This window comes from Manis javanica, chromosome 1 (assembly GCF_040802235.1).
Source record: "Manis javanica isolate MJ-LG chromosome 1, MJ_LKY, whole genome shotgun sequence".
Lineage (NCBI taxonomy): Eukaryota > Metazoa > Chordata > Mammalia > Pholidota > Manidae > Manis > Manis javanica.
In genome coordinates, this window is record NC_133156.1 from 152,249,851 (window position 1) to 152,264,354 (window position 14,504).

The 14,504-nt window shown below is 48.3% G+C and overlaps 1 long non-coding RNA gene across 1 annotated transcript; it reads right to left on the reverse strand.

Annotated features, from left to right (window-relative positions):
- Positions 1 to 4,604: 4,604 nt before the first annotated feature.
- Positions 4,605 to 7,150, reverse strand: LOC140849182 (uncharacterized). Its single transcript, XR_012130839.1, has 3 exons — positions 6,485 to 7,150; positions 6,142 to 6,199; positions 4,605 to 5,893 (listed from the first exon to the last, which is right to left on the reverse strand). It is a non-coding gene; the product is annotated as an uncharacterized lncRNA (long non-coding RNA).
- Positions 7,151 to 14,504: the final 7,354 nt, after the last annotated feature.

A 14,504-nucleotide genomic window follows, 5' to 3' on the forward strand; every position in this document is an offset into this window, starting at 1 on the left:
AGCAAGCCTGGCCGACAAGGTGTCTGTGGTGCCGGCTCCCACATCTCAGTGCCAGAGGCTCCCATGACAACCGCACTTGTCAGCTGTCAGCCTCCTGATGCTGGAGAACCGCTCTACCATCTGACTTGGCACTGCCAGGGACAGGGGTACCTGGCTTTCCCATCTCTGGGCCTTCCCATGATCTGGGGGGCTTCTATTTCCTTGGAACAGTAGAGAGTCTGTTTCCTGAACCATATTTTGACTGAAGCCCTCTCCCAGGGCTGTGGATGAAGGCCCTCTTAACTGCCCACCCTCTGGGCCATGCCCATCTTCTCACAGCCCCCTCCTGCTGCTGCCATCATGTGCCCATGCCTCCCGTGTTCTGTCTCCTCCTCCTCAGCTATGCAGGCAGCTTTCTGCCTCGGTGACACAGCGCATTCCCCGAACCTGCCCCAACCAGCTGCCCCCTTTGGCTCCCAGCCCCAGAGCCCTGCCCTACGGCCTGACTGCTCTCTGCCCCTGCCTCCCCCACCCAATCAATCCCACCCTTCAAACTCTGCAGAGGCCCAGGGGATACATAATTACCCAGTCTATAAAAATGGATCTCCCCAGTCCTGACGGGATGTTCCCTAACAGGTCGGGGGCAGCGGCATCCAGGCACAAGCCCCAGGTGGGAGAGATACCCTCCCTGTCAGGATCCTAAGGAGGCCTTGCCTTCAGCCCACAGCTGAGAAATTGTGGGTGTTGTGGATAAAATGAGAGTTCCTGTGTCCAGGATTCTCACCTGGCCCTGGTTGACTAGCTCACTGCACACCTGTGGGCAATACATGGCTGTTGACTCTATAAAAAGAGCTCCGCCCAGTGCTCTCTGCAGGACACGGTGGCAAGGCTGCAGGAGAGCAGAGGCTGGAGTGGTGGCAGTGCCAAGGACAGAGGCCTGGAGGATGGCTGTGTGGGACGACTGTGCAGAGAAGCCCGGGGGATGGCTGTGTGGAAGAGGGGCCCAGAGGACGGCAGTGTGGGATGACTGTGCGGGACAGCTGTGCAGGCAGAGAGGCCCAAAGGACGGCTGTGCAGAGAGGTGCAGAGGACAGCTATGTGGACAGAGGGGCCCAGAGGCAGAGGCTGGCTTGCTGTGTGCAGACTCACTCTGAGTGAACAGGATTCTAGTGACTGACCTGCCACCTGGAAATAAAGTTGGGTATAACCCTTTCACCCCAGAGAGCATTCTGCTGTCAATTTTCTTTGGTCACATTGAATACATAGCAAACTTGCATGGGGCTGAAACCCACTGGCAAGACAGTGTCTAATGAGCCACGTTACAAAATGGTGAGGTGAGCACAGAAGAATGAGAGACCAGGGAGAGGACAGGGGTGGGTGCCAGCTGGGGACGCAGTCATTATCTAAGAGTCACATTTATGCAAATATCTCAGGACAGCTACATGATCTCTCCCCTGCTTTTCAAGGACCTGTAAATATGTCAGGAAGTGAGCTCTGGGACAATGTCATGGTCCCTAGATGCTGCCTTTTTCTCAGGGCCATGGGCACCATGCAGTTCAGGGGGTGAATTCACTGCTCAGCAGGGGCTGTGCTAGGGACGGCACCTGTCTTGCCAATGGATTTAAGCTCCAGGCAAGTTCTATGGATCCAATGTGACCAAAGAAATGACAGTAGAACATTCTTGGGGTGAAAGGGTTATACCCAACTTTATTCCCATGGTGGCAGGTCAATCCCTAGAATCCTGTCCACTCAGAGTGAGTCTGCATGCAGCAAGCTGGTCTCTGCCTCTCAGCCTCTGTCCTCTGCTCTGCTCTCCTGCACCCTTGCAGCCATGCCACCGTGTCACCCAGAGCGCTGGGTGGAGCTCTTTATATAGTCAATAACAATGTATTGCCAACACATGTGTAGTGAGCGAGACAACCAGGGCCAGGTGAGAATCCTGGCCAGAGGAACCTTTGTTTTATCCACAGCACTGCAGCAGGAACTCCAGTGAAATGCAGGGTTCAGAAACCCGGGTCCGCATCCAGTGCCTCCAGCCTGGGTACAGCTGTCTGTTAAGCCCTCCCTACACTGTGGCTACTGAGCAAAGGATAAATGCAGTCGTTGATCACACAGAAGAAGCCAAGCGTGATTTTGCTCCAGTGCAGAGAGCTGCCCCACCTGGGCATGTGGTTAGTGATCTTTGTGGCTGAGACCTCCCACCTGCCAGGCATAGTGTGAGCACACAGGCAGGATGGGCTTCATGGCCTCTGCTCTGGCACACAGGCCAGCCATGGCTTCCTGGCTTCCTGGCCACCTGGTTGGTCTTGGGCCACCACCCAGGAGCCCTCAAGCCTGTGGGGCCGCAAAACATCTATAGTTCAGGTTTGGGCAGAAAGCCTTCCTCCACAGCAAAGACCTCTCCTCGCTGTTAGCACACTTAATAAACATAATGACTAACTCCTGGAGATCATTATCCTCTTCCTTGAAAGCTGATTAAGCCTTCTGTTGGAGCAGTGCTGGGGCCTAGGAGGAGGCAGCCCCCAGACCTAGACAGGAGCTGCCAGGGATTGGCACTGTGGTATGCAGGTATTGGTGCTCATGCCCCTGCAGGGCAGGGGAAGGAATCAGGGTGCACCCACTACTGCTGAGAAAGAAGGCCCCAGCTGTAAGCTGCTTAAAGTGAGAGTAGCTACTGGGAGACCCTGAAAGGGCTGCAGCTGGCCCCTTGCCCCCTCTCAAGGCTGGCTAGCCGTGCAGCTGCCAGGCCTGCCACTGAAAGGCGCTGCTCCCCAGAGCTCTGTGGGAGAGAGACCCTCCCTGTAGGGATCAGAAGGAGGCTTCACCAGCAGACTCAAGGTCTGCTGAGGCTCTCAAGCCCATGATACTTACTAGACACAATTATCCTTCCAAAAATGTCAGACAAGGACGAACTGTCATCTCTCACAAGCTACATTAGAAATAATTTGAGGCATCACATGGTTATTTATACCACTGAAAATATGGAAATCCAGTTTCTCCTTCATAATGCATAGAGCACCATAGATCAAGTTAATAAACATGCTGACCCCTTTCTTGAAAAATAAATGGCTCTAGTTGAGAGAATTAAAGTGGGAGATTTATGGGGGACACTAATATTGATTTACAAGGACTAATTAGACCTTATCCTGTGTAATATGTTCTCAAGTGAGTACTGTAGAGACAGAAATCGACATATGCAAATGTCTTGCCTGAAACCCTAGGTATTCAAAACTCATTTCAAAAGATAACTGGGAAAAAAGATACATGAGGAAATGCTTCATTCCTAATCAAAGATGAGAAACAGATTAAACCCAAGAGACTGAAAGACAGGAACACAGCAATTTTCTCTTTTCCTCTCAGACTCTTCTGTCCTCCCAGTGACTTACAGGGAGAATGCCACGCTCTGTTAGCCACCTGAGCCTGACTATGCATCCTTCCTTTGGACCCTGGAGGCCACACAAGTGCTTCTTGGGCATATGCCCTCACTTCACCCAAAGAATCTTGGACGAGCACCTGCTGTGTGCCAGGCACTACCATGCTGATGGTAGAGAGCTGCAGGAGACCAGCATTCAAGTCCCTGCCTTCCATGGGGCTTAAGATTCTTAACAAAGAATCCTAAACCCTCACAAAGCCAGCTTTTAATTCAAAAGGAAACAATGCAAATTGGCCAACCTGGCTACCAAGCTGTATGGAAGCCCACCCAGCTGTCAACAAGTGTGCTCCCCGCTGGGGGAATGCACTAGGCTCTGCTGGTGGCGGGAAGATGTGTAAGGAATAGAAGCCAATTGCTGTCATGGGGCAGTCATCCACCGAGTGAACTGTGAGCGGCACCACATGAAGGAGATTCTCAAAACAGATAATATTAGAGCTGCACCAGCATTGCCCCGAAGACAAGCAAAACGCCCTGGGAGGACATGTAGGAAAATGAAGCAACAAGGCACAGACTAGAGGAGCCAAGTTCTTCAGAATGGGCAATAGACTTGGACACTTCAAAAAGAAAATATCTGAATGACTAATAAGCACATGAAAAGATGCTCAGCCTATTAGTCGTCATGGAAATGCAAATGAATGCCACCACAAGAATCTACTTGACATTCACTAATGTGGCAAACATTAAAAAGACCGATCACACCATGTGTCCTGCATTTCTGGGGAAAATGCAAAATGGTACAAGCACTTTGAAAAGGAGTTCAGCAGTACAGTATTCAATTAAATGAATCTACTCGATGAGCCAGCAATTCTTGTCCAATTTAGCCAAAAGAAAGGAAAACCTCTGTCCACTCGAACACTAGTACAGGAGTGGTTGTAGCAGCTTCATTCATAATAACAAAAGCTGGAAATAACCCAGAGGTCCATCAACAGGTGACTGGTCAAACAAATCGGGGTGCATACATACAACAGAATACTGCTTAGCAATAAAAGAGGTATTAAAACACAGAATAACATGGGCGAATCTCAAGCTTGCTTTCTGTGTATTACTTGTGTGGCATTGCAGAAGAGACAAAACTAAGCCCTAGAGACAGAAACTGGAGTAGCAGGTGCCGTTGAGGGCTGGGGGCCCAGGGGTAGGGGCAGGAGCGGCATACTGGGAGGTGGAAATGTTCCATGTTTTGCTAGAGCAGAGGTTGTACAGGTGTATGTATTTCTCCAAATGCATCTAACTGAACTTTTGAGATCTGTGTGTTTTATTTCATGTATATTATACTTCAGTTAAAAGAAGGAAGATGTTAGGCAGGAGGTGGGCTGTCTCGCCAATAGGTTTCAGCCTGGGCAAGTTCACTATGGATTTAGTGTGACCAAAGAAAATGACAGCAAAACCTTCTTGGGGTGAAAGGGTTATACCCAACTTTATTTCCAGGTGGCAGGTCAGTCACTAAAATCCCATTCACTCAAAGTGAATCTGTATGCAGCAAGCCAGTCTCTGCCTCTGGGCCCCTCTGTCTGCACAGCTGTCCTCTGGGCTTCTCTGCACAGCCGTCCCACAGAGCCATCCTCCAGGCCTCTCTGCATAGTCGTCCTGCATAGCCGTCCTCTGGGCCTCTGTCCTTGGCACTGCCACCACTCCAGCCTCTGCTCTGCTCTCCTGCAGCCTTGCAGCCCTGCCACCATGTCACACCCAGAGCACTGGACAGAACTCTTTTTATAGAGTCAACAGCCATGTATTGCCCACAGGTGTGCAGTGAGCTAGTCAACCAGGGCCAGGTGAGAATCCTGGCTACAGGAACTCTCATTTTATCCACATGGGCAGATCTGCAAAAGAACTGAGGATCCCAGAGGGAGAGTTGGGATGGGTGCCTCCTTACTTTCAAGTTCAACTTGACTGGACATTTCTGATAATAGATCATCTCAGGTAAGAGCAGAGGCAGGAAAAGAGGAAGGGGCTCCAGAGAGGCCTGATCATGGAGTGGGGGGTCTGCCCTGGTGATCCCAGCAGGGCCCCAGACTTGGGTGGGAGGAGGGGCTGACCGGGACAGGGCACAAAGGTTTGACCTCAGCACACAGGGGATCCACAGCTAGCTGTGCTGGGGTCACCACTGCAGCTCTGTCAGGGTGAGACTCAGAGGCAAGAGAAGAGGGGGTGAAAGGAGCCCCAAGAGGGAGTAGTCTCCCCAGTGCCCGGTGGAGCTCCCTCGGAAATGCAATGATGGCTGACTGAATGGCAAAGGAAGGTCTGTGCCATCTAGAAGTTAGTGGGATGGTTTTCTTGTAGTAATCGCCTTGACCGATACTCTCCTGCTTTCCAGATGTATTCTTGCATCCGACACTCCGGCATTACTTATAACAGAAGTGGATTTAGCACCTAGTTTGTGTTGGGCTCTTGCTGGACATGGGGATTGGGCAGCAAGCATACTAGATAAACGCTTGTCCTTCTGAGGCAGGGACCATGGGCTTAGACGCAGCAGGGTGAGGGCCTCTGTGAAAAAACAAAAGTAAGATAATCCGTTGTGAGATTTCTTTGGCCTACTGGGGGCGCCCAGCTTATATTTCTGACTTTACCCAGGTGCTGCTTTTCTTCCTCCAGCCCCAAACAAATGACTTGTTGCAACTTAGTCAATGTAGCAAGCAAGCCCAAAACAACACAGTAAAAACAGGAAGGATTCCATCTTAAAACCCAATTAGTTAAAAAAAATTTCCTAACAAACAGACAATAACTCAGCCTACCTTGGGAGCTAAGCAGGCAGCCTTGAGTAATAGGCTCCCAAACCGGGAAGCTGCTATCCTGGGAGGAAATCAGAACAGTAAAATTCTTGTAAATAACCAGGAAGACTAATAAGAAACTTGGTGTTTCTTCAAAAGTACTTGGACCACTTAGCCGGTTTACATTTTCTTCCAAAGTATTTGAGACCACTTAGCAGGTGTACATCCCTAGCCCCTTGTCTCTCCACTGCCTATAAGACCCCTAGACAATGCACCACCCCGGGGGTTTTTTGTCCCTCCTTGCTGAGCCGGGAGCTCTGTCCTTTCACTTGATCTCTAAATAAAAGCCTCTGCCTTGCTCTCCTACCTTGACTGTTTGTGAAGTTCATTCTTCAGCTCTGTGAACAAGAACCCCGGCATCACTTTGATGGGGGATAGAAAAGTAAGTATCTCAGTTGTCAGGTGGAGATGAACAACCTTGGGAGAAAATAAAGCAGGTGAACAGAGGGAGGGTGGTAGGGGAGACTACCGGACGGGGCCAGGGAAAGCTTGGGGGAGATGCGGTGCAGCAGGCGCAGGGGAAAACCGCGGCACAGGACCAGCATGCTCACCGCCCTGGCCCAGGTGGGCCTGCAGGGTGTGGAGCTCCTAAGCAAGGGAGCCGCAGGAGGCTCTGGCCCAGAAGCCACAAGAGCCCACAGGGAGGTGTGCCCTGCCTGCCGCGGGAGCCTGGCAGCCTAGGGGGGCAGGCAGCGCACATCTCACTGCAGGCACTTCAGCCAGCTGCCGCGCTCCCCAGAATCACGCACCCTGAGCATGCTTATTTGCCTGTCTGTGCCCCAAGCGCTGACCTATGCCAGGACCGCAGCCAGCACGTCACGTCACAGGCAAGGCAGGGAGGTGTGGAGACCTGGCCCCCAGCCCAGCCCGAGCCCCAGACCTGATACCAGGCCCTGGCAAGTCTGAAGCCTCGGCCCCGAATTTGCCGCCCCTTCTTCAGAAGTTTATGTGCCGGCTCTCTGTTTTGGGTACACTCTGTGAAGCTGTCTGGAAGGTGCCCAGGAACAGGGCACCATACTGGGTGGGGACGCCAGACCCCCACTGCTAAGTGCCTTGTGGGGTCCCCTGATGTACCCGCTGGCAGCCAGGCCTGCAGCTGAAGCAAAGCCTGAACTACCAGAGCTTCTGGTGGAGGAAACTCAGGTGAGCATGTTCCTTTTAGGTTTCTGGGGCTTCAGCTGAGCGTGGCAGGAAATGTTTCACCAAGGAGTCATTTGCCTCTTTGCCAGGCAGAATCCTGGCAGGACCTGGCGCCCCAGGGCCTTCGGCTGACAGCACACCATGTGAGCAAAGGTGGCTTTGCAGTCAGCCCCACTTTCTGTTAGAGGGTTATAAACACCTTAAGAAGCAGACCCCCTAGCACCCCACTCCCAGCTTTGTGCTCTTGAGACAGGGACCATGGGTGTAGTCAGAGGAAGGTGAGGGCCTCTGGAAAAAACAAGGCAGGATATTGGCAGTCAGACCAATGTAACTACATGCAAGGAAACCCCCTACTAAAGCTCTGTGTTAAACATTCAGCGCTAGAGTCATTCTTCAGTGAGATCAGTTGGTGTACCCCAGATAAAGAAGAGTAGCACATGTTTATTTTATGCTAATCATGTGTAAGATTCACTTTAACATGTTGAAAGGCCCAGGCCTATGTGCTGTCTTTCCTCCTTCAGATCTGATGAGGTGATTTTGCAAACCAGGCAAACTAATTTAGCATGCAGGCCCAGCCAGAACACAGTAGAAGGCAAGATGGGTTCAACCTTAAAGATAAGACTGCACTTAACTTACTCTTCAGCAAACAATATCTCGGCCCACCTTGGGGGCTGAGCAGGTGGCCCAGTTGCATATGCCCCCAGACCAAGATGCTGGTATCTCAGGGAGAAATCAACAGAGCAGGGGGTTACTTGTATCAAGTTAATTGCAAATATCCTGGGACCACTTAACAAGTCCACACCCCTAAGCGTTTTTCCATGTTCTTGAAAAATCCTCATCTGCCAATAAAACCTCTAGACAACGCACCACCCCAGACTCACTTGTGTCCTCCTGGCGTGAGCCAGGAGCTCTGTCTTCTCACTTTATCTCTAAATAAAAGCCTGTACCTTGCTCTCCTACCTTGAGTGTTTGTGAAGCTCATTGTTCGGCTTCATTAACAAGAACCCTGGCATCAGTCTTGGGCCCAGAAACCAGGAGAAAGCTAAAACAAGTGCACTGAATGCTTTTCTAAAAGTTGGATAATTTTCATGTTTTACCATTTTTGCTCCAGAAACACTTAAAATTAAGAGCTGGCTTGTTTGATGCTTTAAGAAAATCAGATTATACTGAGACAAAGCTTACTCCGAAAAAGAAGGTTGTGATTTTGATAGGGAAAAATTTATAAGGACAGCAGTCTAGCCCAGTGGCTCTGCTCTGTCTTACTCTCCTCAACACAAACAACAAAAACTCCCTTGGTTTCCTGCTCTGCTGAGCACCGGTTCCCAAGGTTCACTCTCTAAACTCCCTCCCCCTTGCCTGCTCCCTGGCTGGGCATGTAGGAATATTACAGATACAGAAGCAGGACGATATATATTGCTCCCTTTGCCTTTGTTTGGGGCTCAGACTTTTGGGAGATTACTTCCCTCTGAGCCCACTGGTGTGAAATAAAGCCTCAACAATCCAAGACCTCCGAGTGCCACTTGGTTCTTCCATCAGCGATCCAGTCCAGGTTTTTCAGTATTTTCCATAACAATTTCTCAAAAACAACTATTTTAATAAGCTTAGCCCATGCTTACAGCTCTGATACAGTCCATGACTCTCCACCTTTTTGTAAGACAAATTCTAACCGAAATAAGCAGGTGACGAGAGGCAGCAAAGGGCCAGGCAGTTTATTTGAGTGCAATTCCAGGCGATGTTCCCTAGTCTGGCTAGTTATAGGCAGGGGAAGTCGTGCTCAGCAGGGCAGGCAGTAAGTTTTTAAAGAAGGTAGGGGGAGGCAGAGCTTAGATTTACAGAGGCAAGAGGATTGGCTAGCCCAAGGCACATTTTTCAGGTTGGGGGAGCAGCAGCTGGGGACTTTGGCACGTCATCAGTGTCCAACGTGCTCACCCCTCCCTCTGGTGCCTCCAACCTTACATTCCAGCCTTTTGGTTATAATGGGCGCCAACTTGATCTGGCTACTTCCAGCTGAAGAGGGGCGGTGCGGGTAGGGTTGAGGCTGGAAGGAGGCCAGAGGAAACTTGGAGGGAAAGGGAGAGTACTGATGTACCCACATGATCTTGTTCACTTCTACTGTCTGACTTCTCTATCGGTGGCTGGAGGTTTTAGCAGATATGTTGTCTTCATCTCTCAGGACAGATATATTTAGCATGATCACTCAGGCTTTGCCTCGTCTAGTACTGTAGTTTGGACAATGAGAGATAGACTGAGGCTTGTTTGTAGCAGGCAGCCTGGATGAAAGAATGGAAAGACGAGCATTGGGCGGGACAAGGGGGTATCTTTCTTAGGAGTGAGAAGTAAGGTAGGTAGGAGAGCTGTTTGGGGGAACTTGAGATAAGAGAGTATAAGGGTTAGGGATGACCGGGTGAAGAGGGACTACAGCTTCGTTGATTATCTGCAGGTTTTGAACAAGCTGGTAGGCTCCTGATGGCTTCTTGACTGGAAGGATTGGAGTGTTTCAGGGAGAATTAGTTGGTACTAGAAGCTTTTGGGAAAGAAGATGGTTAATGATAGGTAGGATGCCTTTGCAATAGGCTTGGGAAATAGGAAATTGGGATCTAGAAGGAGAGGAGGATGGGTCTTTGAGGTGGATGAGGACTGGAGCATGATGGTTCGACACTACAGGAGTAGAGGTGTCTCAGACTATCAGGTTAACACCGGTCAACAGTACGGGAGGGTCTATGGAGGACTCAGGGCTACAACTTATATTGGCTAAGATGATGAGTGAGCTCGGTTGGGGATGACTAAGAGGCAGGGAGATAGAGGCACTAAGCTTGGAGAGGAGATCTCTCCCTAACAAAGGGATGGGACAGGATGGGATGACTAGAAATGAGCGGGTAAGGGCTCTCAAACATGTAGGCTATTGAACCTGTTTCTAGAGGCTTAGAGGGGGTTCCCATGACACCCACGACCAAGACCTGGGAAGGATGTAAACACCCATGAAAGTAAGGTAAAAGAGAGTAGGCAGCCTCCGTGTCCACCAAAAAGGAGATGAACTTACCCGCTACCCACAGTGTGGCTCTGGGCTTGGCAAGGGTGATAGGAGTGTTCGAGTCTAGGCATCTTCACTCTTTGAGTAGGCTCAGCAAGTCTGGAGGGGAGTCCCTCAGGGGGGCCTGCCTCCCACAAGACTCTGTCACAAGGGGATGACCTTCCCCAACTGGGCACTCTACTTTCCAATGACTTCTCTTACCGCAAACTGGGCAGGGTTTAGTCGGCTTGTTGGTTGGGTTGGGGCATCTCTTTGCCCAGTGGCCTTCTTGGTCACACTGGAAGCAGGGTCCCGGAGGCTCACGAGCTCTGGACCATCTTTGGTGTGATGAGACCCCTGTCTTGCTGGTCACAGGGCTGCCACAAAGGCTCGGGTTTGGGACACTGTCCTCCTCTCATGTTCTTTATCATGGGTATTAAAGACTTTAAACGCCATGGTTACCAGGTCATGGAGTGAAGTTTGGGGTCCCTCTTCTGCCTTTTTAACTTATTTCTTATGTAACTAATACTTTTTCTGGTGAAATCTAGTTCTTTACTAGTTTTAGGAGTAATAAAACAGTGACTATAAATGACAAAAAACTTACAAATGACAATGGTTAAAGATCTGATGAGAGCTTACTGTAAGACAGTTGACATAAGGAAATTCAGATATTTCTTTAACACAAAACATACAGTAATGAAGTTTAGCATTATTTTCTTTGACAGTGCTTTCTAGGTAATTAAGCAGGTAATTTTATATCAGATAAATAAGCTAAATTGGCTAAATACTTTCTCTAATGAGAAAAAATTCCTATGACATGTTCCAGGGTCCCTCTGGAAAATATCAAAGTTAACTAGAGGTAAAAGCACCTTTTTGAATTTGATTTTGGGAAGCTGTTAAAGTTTTTTTTAAGGCATTTGTCTCAATAGAATCATGTTACTATGAAACCATACTTATCTGTTTAACTAGAATGACAATAAAAGATTTTAAAGGCAAATACAGAAGGTTACACAGTTATTAGCAAAGCTTAGCTTTTAGTTTTTTCATATTAAGATCTCATTATCTTAAATATTCAGACAACTCATTGAGACTTTAAGCATGAGAAACTGTCTTGATTAAACAAGTAGAGAACTATGCAATCTTCTAACATTAAGAGCAGACTAACAGTTAAGAAAACTTTATTTTTAACTGAAAACAAAATTCTAATTTTACTGTGCTGTGTACTTGATACTGAGACTCATTTGCTTTAGTTTTTTGTAGCATGACTATATTAAATTCTTCCACAAGCTTTCTACAACTTTCCTTTTACATTCAGTGTTGTCCCTCTTTAAATAAATAGCTATACTTTAGAACAATTACTTTCTTTTACACTCAACAAAACAAATTTCCATTCTTTATACTTTTTCTTATTAAAACACACATCTTTTTAGCAAGTAGAGATGTTTTTTTCTTTAAATAGCTTTAATTAGACCTCAAAACTATCAGGAACTTTAATTTTCAGTGAACACTGAGAAGTGAGCTATTGTAAATTATTGCACTAGCATTTTTTAGATTAACAAATTCATGAACACACTTTATAATTTCTGATACCATGTGCTTTACAGCATAATGTCTAAGCACAAAATATGTCTACTTAACTTAGCAAACTTTAAGATTTTAAGTCACTACAAAAATTTTCAGGCTGCAGGCAGGCACACACACTGCAATACACAATCACTAAGATGTTTACTTGCTATGCCCAGCTCACCCACTCCCAACAACCACGCCAGACTACTTACAAAATGGTGGGTGTGGGGAGGGGTGTAGGGTCGGGAGAGAAAGGAGGCAGGTCTGTGCTGGGAGGAGTCTTGTCCATGCCTTCCAGAACCAGAGGGTAGGAGGAGCCTGTTCCAGTCGGGGAAGAGGGCGGTGAAGGCAGAAGGAGAGGGGGAGGAGGTGGTGCAGCCACCGGAAGAGGAGAGGAGCAGGAAGACGGTGTGGTTGAGAATGTAGGACTTTAAGATGGTGGCGACACAGGGGAGGACAAAGAACTTAAAAATGGTGGCAGAGAGGGGTGGGGGTAGGGAGCTGAGAGAGGTGGGAGACCAAGGTCCTCCAGTGGATCTGAAAAGTAAGAAGAACTGGGCAGAATAAGAGGCTGACAATCTTGAACTGGAGATCGGACCAGGGGAACCTGAGTCATTGAACACTTAACATAAAGGTCTGGGCCGGAGCGCAAAGTCCAAAAAGCCTGCACATATGGGATTTCACCCCACTCTCCGCTCCAGTGGCAATAATTAGTCAAGTCGGTGAGGAGGCCAAAATCAAAAGTTCCCTCAGGGGGCCAGTGAGATTGATTGTCCAAGGGATACTGAGGCCCAGCCTGAGAGCAAAGAAAGACTAGCTTCCATTTGTGAACTTCCCAGGACAAATATAGAGTAGCCAGATTAGAAATGAGACACCACAGCGGGGTCTGAGCCTCTGCTTTTGAAGGCTGGTTCCCCAAGTCTTTGCCACTTCCCAACTAATCCTGCTGAGAGGAGCGCCCAGCATCCCAAGTGCGCCAAGTCATCGGAGAAAGCCTTGGAGTCTGGGTGAGGGACATCTCCCACACTGCAGGGCCAGAGGCGGGTATCCCGGATGCCCACAGCAGATGGGCCAGATGCCCAGGGGCCAGATGCCCCAACATGGATGTAGCTATGATTTTGGACGAACTAGGTGAAATGGAGTTAGGAAGGGAAACAGACCAGGGGAAACTGAGGGACTTACCAGAAAATAGTCCATGCAGTGGAGAGCAGACTGCGGTCCCGGGTCTGGGAAGGTGGGGGCAGGGCCGCCGATGGCCAGTCAGGGCCCCATGCTCACACCCTTTACCGGGTTTCAGCACCAAATATAAGATAAATTCTAACCAAAATAAGCAGGCGACGAGAGGCAACAAAGGACCAGGCAGTTTATTTGAGTGCAATCCTGGGCGATGTTACCCAGTCTGGCTAGTTACCGGCCAGGGAAGTCATGCTTGGCAGGGCAGGCAGCGAGTTTTTAAAGAAGGTAGGGGGAGGCAGAACTTAGATTTACAGCGGCAGGAGGATTGACTAGCCTAAGGCACATTTTTCAGGTTGGGGGAACAGCAGCCGGGGACTTTGGCACGTCATCAGTGTCCGATGTGCTCACCCCTCCCTCTGGTGCCTCCAACCTTACACTCTTTCTCTAAATTATGCCATCTATATTCATTTTTATTAGAAGGAATTAAAGTTAAGTTTGAAGGACTTTCTGACATTTCTTAGGAAACTGGAGACTTCCTGGAGCATCAGAAAACAGATGTTTGTGATGAGTGTTAAAAATTGTGATTATTGTCAGTGATTAAATTTCAAAAGCAAGACAAGAAGGGAACAACCATTTTCATTTAATTATTTACAAATTCTGTTACCATTCATTAAGCACCTATTATTTGGCATGTGCCCCAAATCGTTTTTAAAAGATCAAGAACCTGCAATGCATAATCTGTTAGGAAGTGGTTTAGAGAAATTAACCCTGCCCCTACCCAGTGATGGAGTGTGGAGCCTGAGGGCAAATGCCTGTGCCCAACGTTGTGAAGAATTGCTGGACGGGCCAGCACATGGCCTCACCTCATTTGGTTCCAACCAGTGAGAACGATTCACAAAGCTTTTCTCCCAGACTTTGTCTTTCTACCTTCTTGAGCTGTCCTGAAGTAATCCAGAAATTGTAGTTGCCCAAAAAAGAATTTAGGAAATCACAAACTTAGATTTTTCTTGAGCAATTATAGTAAAATCAGGAGAACACTGGTGGCTCACTGAAAGCAGCTGCTTAATTTTTATTTGGAAAGTCCCTTATTTCGTATAACTTACCCTTTTACTCTTAGGTTGTTATTTCCAAGGTTGATATACCCAATACTGATTTAACCCAAGAAAATATTTGAAAACAAAATTCTGAATGCTTTTTCTGCACATTGGAGAGCACTCTAGTATACCTTGAAACCAGAGTGGGTTTTGATGCCTCTAAAACAGACTTAATTAAGTGGAGAAGTTCTCCTAATGAGAACTGTTTTATTGGATAGATATTTTGATCAACTGTTTGGGGTCTTGATGGGGATGGGGGACATATTTAATAGCAAAGCAGAAAAGCACTGGAGAGTCAAATATTTGTGGACAAATTGAGTAGCCAATCATTCTGGAATCAG